The following is an 11,009-nucleotide window of genomic DNA, read 5'->3' on the forward strand; positions in this document are numbered from 1 at the left end:
GCTGTTCATGTAGATCTCATCCATTTCTCTGTGTCTTTCTTGGGGTCCCGTTTTCCAGGTAGCCTCATTGGTGATGTGAGTAGCAGTCCAGTCATCCTTGTTCCACATCTAGCATCTTCCTATGAGTGAGTACATACCATATTTGTATTTCTGAGTCTGGGTTACTTCACTCAGGATGATTTTTTCTAGATCCATCCATTTGCCTGCAAACCTCATGATGTCATTGTTTTTCTCTGCTGAGTAGTATTCCATTGTGTATATGTGCCACAATTTATTTATCCATTCTTCAGTTGAAGGGCATCTAGGTTGTTTCCAGGTTTTGGCTATTACAAACAATGCTGATATGAACATAGCTGAGCAAGTGCTCCTGTGGTATGATTGAGCATTTCTTGGGTATATGCCCAGGAGTGGTATCGATGGATCTTGGGGGAGATCGATTCCTAATTTTCTAAGAAAGCGCCATATTGATTTCCAAAGTGGTTGTACAAGCTTGCATTCCCACCAGCAGTGGAGGAGAGTTCCCCTAGTTCCACATCCTCTCCAGCATAAAGTGTCTTCAGTGTTTTTGATCTTAGCCATTCTGACAGGCGTAAGGTGGTATCTCAGAGTTGTTTTGATTTGCATTTCCCTGATGATTAGGGATGTTGAGCAATTCCTTAAATGTCTTTCAGCCATTTGAGTTTCCTCTGTTGAGAATTCTCTGTTTAGTTCTAAAGCCCATTTCTCAATTGGACTGTTGGTCGTTTTGATGTCTAATTTCTTGAGTTCCTTATATATTCTGGATATCAGTCCTCTGTCACATGTGGGGTTGGTGAAGATCCTTTCCCATTCTGTAGGCTGTCGCTTTGCCTTGTTGACCGTATCCTTTGCTCTACAAAAGCTTCTCAGTTTCAAGAGGTCCCATTGATTGATTGTTTGTCTCAGTGTCTGTGCTACTGGTGTTATATTTAGGAAGTGATCTCCTATGCCAATGCGTTCAAGACTACTTCCTACTTTCCCTTTTAGCAGGTTCAGAGTAGCTGGATTTATGTTGAGGTCCTTGATCCACTTGGACTTAACTTTTGTGCATGGTGACAGATATGGATCTATTTGCAGCCTTCTACACGTTGATATCCAGTTATGCCAGCACCATTTGTTGAAGATGCTTTCTTTTTTCCATTGTACACTTTTGGCTTCTTTGTCAAAAATTATATGTTCATAGGTGTGTAGGTTAATGTCAGGGTCTTCAATTCAATTCCATTGGTCCACATGTCGGTTTTTATGCCAATACCAAGCTGTTTTTATTACTGTAGCTCTATAGTAGAGCTTGAAGTCAGGGATTGTGATGCCTCCAGAGGTTATTTTATTGTACAGGATTCTTTTGGCTATCCTGGGTTTTTTGTTTTTCCATATGAAGTTGAGTATTATTCTTTCCAGATCTGTGAAGAATTGTGTTGGTATTTTGATGGGGATTGCATTGAATCTGTAGATTGCTTTTGGTAAGATTGCCATTTTTACTATGTTAACCCTGCCTATCCATGAGCATGGGAGATCTTTCCATTTTCTGACATCTTCTTCAATTTCTTTTTTCAGGGACTTAAAGTTCTTGTCATATAGGTCCTTCACTTGCTAGGTTAGTGTTACCCCAAGGTATTTTATGTCATTTGTGGCTACTGTAAAGGGTGATATATCTCTAATTGCCTTCTCAGCTTCTTTGTCCATTGTATATAGGAAGGCTACTGATTTTTTTGAGTTGATCTTGTATCCTGCTATGTTGCTGAAGGTGTTTATAAGCTTTATCAATTCCTGGGTGGAATCTTTGGGGTCACTCAAGTATACTATCATGTCATCTGCAAATAGGGAAAGCTTGACTTCTTCCTTTCCAATTTGTATCCCCTTAATCTCCTTATGTTGTCTTATTGCTCTGGCTAGAACTTCAAGTACTATATTGAATAAGTATGGGGAGAGTGGACAGCCTTGCCTTGTTCCTGATTTTAGTGGAATTGCTTTGAGTTTCTCCCCATTTAATTTGATGTTGGCTGTTGGCTTGCTGTAAATTGCCTTTATTATGTTTAGGTATGTTCCCTGTATTCCTGATCGCTCCAAGACTTTTATCATGAAGGGGTGTTGGATTTTGTCAAATGCCTTTTCTGCATCTAGTGAGATGATCATGTGGTTTTTTTCTTTGAGTTTGTTTATATGGTGTATTACGTTGATGGACTTTCGTATGTTGAACCACCCTTGCATCCCTGGGATGAAGCCTACTTGATCATGGTGAATAATTGTTCTGATGTGTTCTTGGAATCTGTTTGCCAGTATTTTATTGAGTATTTTTGCATCAATATTCCTGAGGAAGATTGGTCTGTAGTTCTCTTTCTTTGTTGCATCCTTGTTTGGTTTAGGAAATCAGGGTAATTGTAGCCTCATAGAAGGAGTTTGGTAATGTTCCTTCTGTTTCTATTATGTGGAACAATTTAGAGAGTATTGGTATTAACTCTTCTTTGAAGATCTGGTAGAATTCTGCCCTGAAACCATCTGGTCCTGGGCTTTTTTTGGTTGGGAGACTTTTAATGACTGTTTCTATTTCCTTAGGGGTTATTGGACTATTTAAATAGTTTATCTGGTCTTGATTTAACTTAGGTATGTGGTATCTATCCAGAAAAATGTCCATTTCTGGATAAATGGTTTTCCAGTTTTGTGGAGTAGAGGTTTTTGAAATATGACCTTATAATTTTCTGGATTTCCTCAATGTCTGTTGTTATGTCCCCCTTTTCATTTCTGATTTTGTTAATTTGGATGCTCTCTCGCTGTCTTTTGGTTAGTTTGGATAAGGGCTTGTCTATCTTGTTGATTTTCTCAAAGAACCAACTCTTTGTTTCATTATTTTTTTGTATTATTCTCTTAGTTTCTAATTTATTAATTTCACCTCTCACTTTGATAATTTCCTGGTGTCTATTTTTCCTGGGAGACTTTGCTTCTTCTTGTTCTAGAGCTTTCAGGTGTGCTGTTAAGTCATTAGTGTGGGATTTCTCCAACTTCTTTATGTGGGCATTTAGTGCTATGAATTTTCCTCTTAGCATTGCTTTCATAGTGTCCTATAAGTTTGGGTATGTGGTGTCTTCATTTTCATTGATCTCTAGGAAGTCTTTAATTTCTTTCTTTATTTCTTCCTTAACCCATTGGTGATTCAGTTGAGCATTATTAAGTTTCCATGAGATTGTAGGTTTTCTGTAGTTTTTGTTGTTGTTGAAATCTAACTTTAAACCATGGTGGTCTGATAGAACACAGGAGGTTATTCCAATTGTTTTGTATCTGTTGAGATTTGCTTTGTGGCCAAGTATGTGGTCGATTTTAGAGAAAGTTCCATGGGGTGCTGAGAAGAAGGTATATTCTTTTTTGTTAGGATGGAATGTTCTGTAGATATCTATTAGGTCCAATTGGGTCATGACATCAGTTAAGTCCTTTATTTCTCTGTTAAGTTTCGATTTGGGAGATCTGTCCAGTGGTGAAAGTGGGGTGTTGAGATCTCCCACTATTAATGTGTGGGGTTTTATATGTGGTTTAAGCTTTAGTAATGTTTCTTTTACATATGTGGGTGCCCTTGTGTTTGGGGCATAAATGTTCAGAATTGAAACTTCATCTTGGTGGATCATTCCTGTGATGAGGATGTAATGCCCTTCTTGATCTCTTTTGATTGATTTTAGTTTGAAGTCTATTTTGTTGGATATCAGTATGGCTACACCCACTTGTTTCTTAAGACCATTTGATTGGAAAGTCTTTTCCCAGCCTTTTATTCTTAGTGTCTGTCTTTGAATTTGAGATGTGTTTCTTGTATGCAGCAGAAAGATGGGTCCTGCTTTCGTATCCATTCTGTAAGCCTATGTCTTTTTATAGGTGAAGTAAGTCCGTTGATATTAAGGGATATTAACGACCAGTCATTGTTCATCCCTGTTAGTTTTGGTGGTAGTGTGTGTGTACTTCTCTTCTTTGGGGTTTACTGTTGTGGCTTTATCTATTGCCTGTGTTTTCGAGTGTGTATCTGACTTCCTTCGGTTGGAATTTTCCTTCTAGTGCTTTCTGTAGGGCTGGGTTTGTGGATAGGTATTGTTTAAATCTGTCTTTGTCTTCGAATGTCTTGTTTCTTCCATCTATGATGATTGAAAGTTTTGCTGGGTATATTAGTCTGGGCTGACATCCATGGTCTCTTAGTGTCTGCATTATATCTGTCCAAGTCCTTTTGGCTTTCAAAGTCTCCATTGAGAAATCGGGTGTTATTCTGATGGGTTTACCTTTATATGTCACTTGGCCTTTTTTCTTTGCTGCTCTTAATATTCTTTCTTTATTCTGTACTTTTAGTTGTTTAATTATTATGTGTTGAGGGGACTTTTTTGGGGGGTCTAGTCTGTTTGGTGTTCTATAGGCTTCTTGTATCTTCATAGGCATTTCCTTCTTTAAGTTGGGAAAGTTTTCTTCTATAATTTTGTTGAATATATTTTCTGTGCCTTTGAGTTGGTATTCTTCACCTTCTTCTATCCCTATAATTCATAGGTTTGGTCTTTTCATGGTGTCCCAAATTTCTTGGACATTTTGGTTCATGACTTTGTTGGCTTTAGTGTTTCCTTCGACGGATGAAACTATTTCTTCTACTGCATCTTCAATGCCAGAGATCCTCTCTTCCATCTCTTGCATTCTGTTGGTTATACTTGCATCTGAATTTCCCGATCTTTTACTCAGGTTTTCTATTTCCAGCAGTCCCTCTGTTTGTGTCTTCTTTATTTTTTCAGGTCTTGGACTGTTTCCTTTACTTGTTTCATTGCTTTTTCATGATTTTCTTCCAGTACTTTATTGTTTTCTTCCAGTACTTTATTGTTTTCTTCCAGTACTTTATTGTTTTCTTCTAATTTGTTTGCCCTTTCGTCTAGTTGTTTACAGCGTTCTTCCAATTTTCTTGTCTTTTCCTCTACACAAGCCTCTACCTTCTTCATGATGTTACTCATAAGGCTACTTTCTTCTGCTTCTTCCAATTTTTGATGTTCAGGCCTAGATGTTGGAGGCGGGCTAGGTTCTGGTGATGCTGTATTGCTCTTCATCTTGTTGTATATACTTCTGCCTTGACGTCTGCCCATCTCCTTGTGGTTCCTTCTTGATCTTTTCAGTGTACTTGGTTCAGAAAGAGCTGACAGATTCAGGAAGTCTCTCTCTCTCTTGTCCAGATGGGAGTTCTCTTGTCCAAATGGGAACTCTGGGGCAGGATGGAAGCTCTTATCTGGACCGGATGTCTCTGGTCCAGAAGGGAAGTTGGGAGCAGGATGGGAGCCGGGGGTCAGTCTCTAAGTCTCAGGAGGTGGTTGGGGTCTCAGGCAGATGAGCGTGGGGGTAGGGCACGGAGATTGCAGGGGCTGCCAGGGGGCTTGGAAAAGGGGATCCCTCTCGGTGGGGCTAGAAGGAGACTTGCCTGGTGGCCAGAACCTGGGGCCAAGTTGGGTAGGTCTTCCTGGAGTGGCTGGTGCCTAGGGATGGGGTCCAGGTTGGGCACGGATACTCACCTTGGTCCAGAAGGGAAGTCAGGGGCAGGATCAATAGTGGGCGTCTTAAGCACCACACTCTCACCACTGGACAGATCTGCCAGCTCAAAACTTAACAGAGAAATAAGGGACTTAACTGATGTTATGACTCAAATGGACTTAATTGATATCTACAGAACATCCCACCCTAACAAAAAAGAATATACCTTCTTCTCAGCACCCCATGGAACTTTCTCTAAAATTGACCACATACTCGGTCACAAAGCACATCTCAACAGATACAAAAATTGAAATAACCTCCTGTATCTTACCATACCACCATGGATTAAAGTTAGATTTGAACAACAACAAAAATTACAGAAAGCCTACAATCTCATGAAAACTGAATAATGCTCAGCCGAATTACCAATGTGTCAAGGAAGAAATTAGGAAAGAAATTAAAGACTTCTTAGAGTTCAATGAAAATGAATGTACTACATACCCAAACTTATGGGACACTATGAAAGCAGTGCTAAGACGAAAATTCATAGCACTAAATGTGCATATAAAGAAGTTGGAGAAATCTCATACTAGTGACTTAACAGCACACTTGAAAATTCTAGAACAAGAAGAAGCAAAGTCACCCAGGAGGAATAGATGTCAGGAAATAATCAAATTGAGAGCTGAAATCAATAAGAAACAAAGAGAACAATATAAAAAATTAATGAAACAAAGAGTTGGTTGTGGTGGTAATCTAATTGTACTGAAATATTATTTTGATTGTATGTTAATAAATAAAGTTGTCCGGGGGTCAGAGCTATTAGAGCCATAGCAAGAGTGTGGCGGTGGTGGCACACGCCTTTAATCCCATAAGATCTCTGTGTGTTCAGGGATATAGCCAGCATTGGAGACATATGCCTTTAAGACCTAGGGGGCTGTACATTCAGACAGTGACGAGGCAGTCATGTGTTTGGGTTTACAACCAATGAGAAGGCAGAACAACATACTATAAAAAAACGAACTGACAGGAAGTAGGTCTCTTTCGCGAAGCTGGGACAGCAGGAGGAAGGGTGAGATTTTAGATCTGAGCTCTGACCTCTTGGCTTTCTCCTTTACATTGTTTCTGTGTTTCTTATTTAATAAGACGGTTGGATACATCAACAGTTGGTTCTTTGAGAAAATCAACAAGATAGACAAGCCCTTATCCAAACTAAGCAAAAGACACAGAGAGAGCATCCAAATTAACAAAATCAGAAATGAAGAGGGAGACATAACAACTGACAATGAGGAAATCCAGAAAATCATTAGGTTATAATTCAAAAAAATGTACTCCACATATTTGGAAAATCTGAAAGAAATGGACAGTTTTCTGGATAGGTACCATATATCAAAGTTAAATGAAGACCAGATAAACAATTTAAATAGACCAAAAACCCCTAAGGAAAATAGCAATGGTCATTAAAAGTCTCCCAACCAAGAAAAGCCAAGGACCAGATGGTTTCAATGCAGAATTCAACCAGATTTTCAAAGAAGACTTAATACCAATACTCTTCAATTGTTGCACACAATAGAAATAGAAGGAACATCACCAAACTCCTTTTATGAGGCTACAGTTAAACTGATTACCAAGCCACACAAAGGTGTAACAAACAAAGAGAATTACAGACCAATCTTCCTCATGAACATGGATGTAAAAATAGTCAATAAAATATTGACAAACAGATTCTAAGAACACATCAAATACATTATCCACCATGATCAGGTAGGCTTATTTCAGAGATGCAAGGGTGGTTCAACATATGAAAGTCTATCAATGTAGTATACCATATAAACAAACTAAAAGAAAAAAACCACACAATTGTTTCATTAGATGCTGAAAATGCCTTTGACAAAATCCCACACCCCTTCATGATAAAGGTCTTGGAGAGATTAGGAATACAGGGAACATATCTAAACATATAAAGGCAATTTACAGCAAGCCAATAGCCAACATCAAAGAAAATGGAGAGAAACTCAAAGCAATTCCACTAAAATCAGGAACAAGACAAGGCTGTCAGTTTTCCCCATATTTATTCAACATAGAACTTGAAGTTCTAGTTAGAACAATAAGACAGCAAAAAGAGTTCATGGGGAGACAAACTGGGAAGGAAGAAGTCAAACTTTCACTATTTGCAGATGATATGATAGTATACATAAGTGACCCCAAAAATTCTATCAGGGAACTCCTACAGCTGATAAACATGTTCAGTAATATGGCAAGATACAAGATTAACTAAAAAAAATCAGTAACCCTCCTATATACAAATGATAAATAGGCTGAAAAAGAAATCAGGGAAACATCACCCTTTACAATAGCCACACATATAAAATACCTTGGGTTAACTCTAACTAAGCAAGTGAAGGATCTATATGACAATAACTTTAAGTCTCTGAATAAAGAAATTGAAGAAGATGTCAGAAAATGGAAAGATCTCCCATTCTCATGGATAGGAAGGATTAACATAGTAAAAATGGTGATCTTATCAAAAGCTTATGCAATTCATTTAAATTGTAATGGATAATTAAGAAATACAGATTAATAATTAGTCTTCTATGACAGTCAAACTTATAGTCATGTTAAGTTTTCTAGGCATACATTGATATAATTCAATAAGGTAGATAATCTTCAAACACTTCAAAGACCTACAGAACATGGCATTTAAAATGTTTTAAAAAGTTAGACTTTCCTGGACAATGAGACACGTCTGCTCCTGGCAGCACTGATTTACTTCAGAGAGGAGGTTGGGCATCAAACTCCATATGGAGTTTATCTTCTTCTTGGCAAAAATAGCCATTTGGACAAGAAACTATTCTTGCGTGGACTGCTTGACAAAATGTATCGACTGGACATGAGGGGCCCATAGGAAAGTGACCATTAAACTTTGCAAGGCAAAATGGTCCTTTAGGTTCCTCCTTTGAAGAAGAAACTGCCAGACATTCTACAGGACACAGAGAGAAGTAACTGAGAGACTCTAGGCCTATGGGCTGAAAATGGTTGCCCCAACATTGCAGGAGAACTTTGGGTGACTGTCCAGGCAGCCAGCTGTCTCTGTCATTCACTACATTTTTGGAAGTTGCTTATAATGCACTTCCTGTTTACCTAGGTAATATTATATCCTTCTGCAGTCTTTGATGTAGTTGAAGACTAAATAGTTATAATTTTCCTTGTTTATGATAAAAGATAAATTAGAAATGAAACTTTAGACTCACAAATATAGGATAGATAGAATATTTTCTTTAATTTTACAAAATACAAATAGACTAAATATTGTAACTGTAATTCTTGCTTGATAACTGTTATATTATATGTAATTTTACTATGTTGAAGTAAAAACCTTCCTTTTAAATAGAAAGAAAAGGGTAAATGACAGGTGGTATCTCTCTGTATGCTGTGAATGTGTTGCTCTGATTGGTTGATAAATAACATGCTGATTGGCCAGTAGCCAGGCAGGAAGTATAGGCAGGATAAGCAGACAAGGAGAATTCTGGGAAAAGGAAGGGTGAGAGAGGAGATGGCAGCCCACCATCCAGGGAGCAGTATGTAATGGCACACAGGTAAAATCATGGAACACATTGGCAACATATAGATGAACAGAAATGGGCTGAATTTAAATGTAAGAGCTAGTCAGTGGTAGGCCTGAGCTAATGGCTGAGCAGTTTTAATTAATATAAATCTCTGAGTGTTTACTTGGGTCTGAGCAGCTGTGGGACCAGGCAGGACACATCAAAACTTCCAGCTATAGGAGTCATTATTGTGGAAGGGAATGAGTGTAACACAGAGGGAGAAGGTTGTAAGAGGGATAAATAACACTAAGGATGTATAAAAAGTTATAGCAATTAATATTATTTTACATTTACCTAAAATTACATCATATTATATATATATATATATATATATATATATATATATATATATATATATTATATATATATATATATGAAGTTGTACTACTTGGGGTGAGAATGTTCCCTACCAAGAGCCATCAACTTATGAAAACCAAGTACCAGGGATGAGAAACATCCTATATAATTGTTCATCAGTCTAGTCCAGGAGATTCCTCAAGCAATATACATTATTTCTGTTGCCCTTGGTTGTCTTCTAGAATTTGGAGATAGGTCCTTACTGTTGAAGACATCCTGCACTTATAGGCTTTGAGTGATCTAGCTGGATATGATCCAGAAGTCTCCTCCCTGAAAAACAGAACTTATAGTACTTGAAGTTTATATTCAAGCTTGCAACAATCAGTAGTCCTACTCAGGTGTGATGCCTACAAACCACAGGATAGGCCAGCATGGAAAGATATCTCTCAAGTTGCAAGAGTGGCTCTTATATCTTGGAGGTACCCAACAACTGTCTAATTAGACTTAAGACATGATTGATAGTAGGGAAATCATTTCTGGTACTGGAATCCTAGACAACTACAATTGGCTAGTAAGGTCATGGATCCTAGAGGAGAACATTCTGTGGCCACTTTCCTAAACTAGTATAATTTCTAGGTAAATATAAGCACAAATTTTTATACCCACAGCTGAGTGTAGCTCTTGCCATCATCAAAGGAGCCTCTATTTGCACAGATAGAGACCAGCAAAGAAATTCAAAAGTAGTCTAAATGCCTGGAACAACAGACACCACAGGATGTTCAGCCCCAATTAATTTTCTGCATCACAATCCCATTGTTTGAAGCTCAGGAAGCATCTTTAGAAGAAGAGATGGAGTGATTGTTAGAGTCAGAGGACAGGGATGCCTTCTGTGGGATTGTGTCATTTATACATGACAAGAAAGCTAGTCCCCAAAATTCTCAACTATATGGCCAACTAAAGAAGACCTAAACAATGACAATGCCAACTTACATGCTTGTGTGGATGAGGAAATCTCCCAGGGCTCCACTCATAAATAAAGAGCTACAGTAGTTAATGAGTGTTGAAAGTGGGAAAAATCTCCATGGATTATCCCCAGAATATCCAATCCCAAATGGTCAGCCACCGACAAACATACACATGAACAACACGAAATGGACCTAGCAGCTTGTATTTATATATTCATCAATTTTATATAAGTATATGTGTAATAATTTAAGAAGAGGCATGAATTTGAGAGAGAGTGGAAGGCATGGGAGGAGGTAGAGGGTGAGCATGGGGAATGGAAATCATGTAAATATAATAAGTATGTTGAAAATTCTAAAAAGATTTTTAATAGCTTTAAAGAGGAGTGAATAAGATACAACTAGGGAGAGTGTGAGAACAAGAAATAACTGCCATGAGAGTGATCATGAAAGGAGGTCAAGGAGCCTCTTTTGAGAGTGTTTTCCATTTCTGGGCAACATCATTGAGCGTACTTCTCCCAATCCCTGGCACAGAGGGTTCTTATCTTTTATAACCTTTTCTGGGCAGAGGGAAGTTTCGCACCATGTATTTAGCTCAGTGTAGTGGATGTTACATGGACCAAAGAGGAGCCAGGTGTTGTAAACTCAGAGTAGTTGGGTCACA

The sequence above is a fragment of the Peromyscus leucopus genome, chromosome 1 (assembly GCF_004664715.2).
Source record: "Peromyscus leucopus breed LL Stock chromosome 1, UCI_PerLeu_2.1, whole genome shotgun sequence".
In the NCBI taxonomy this organism is placed as follows: Eukaryota; Metazoa; Chordata; class Mammalia; order Rodentia; family Cricetidae; genus Peromyscus; species Peromyscus leucopus.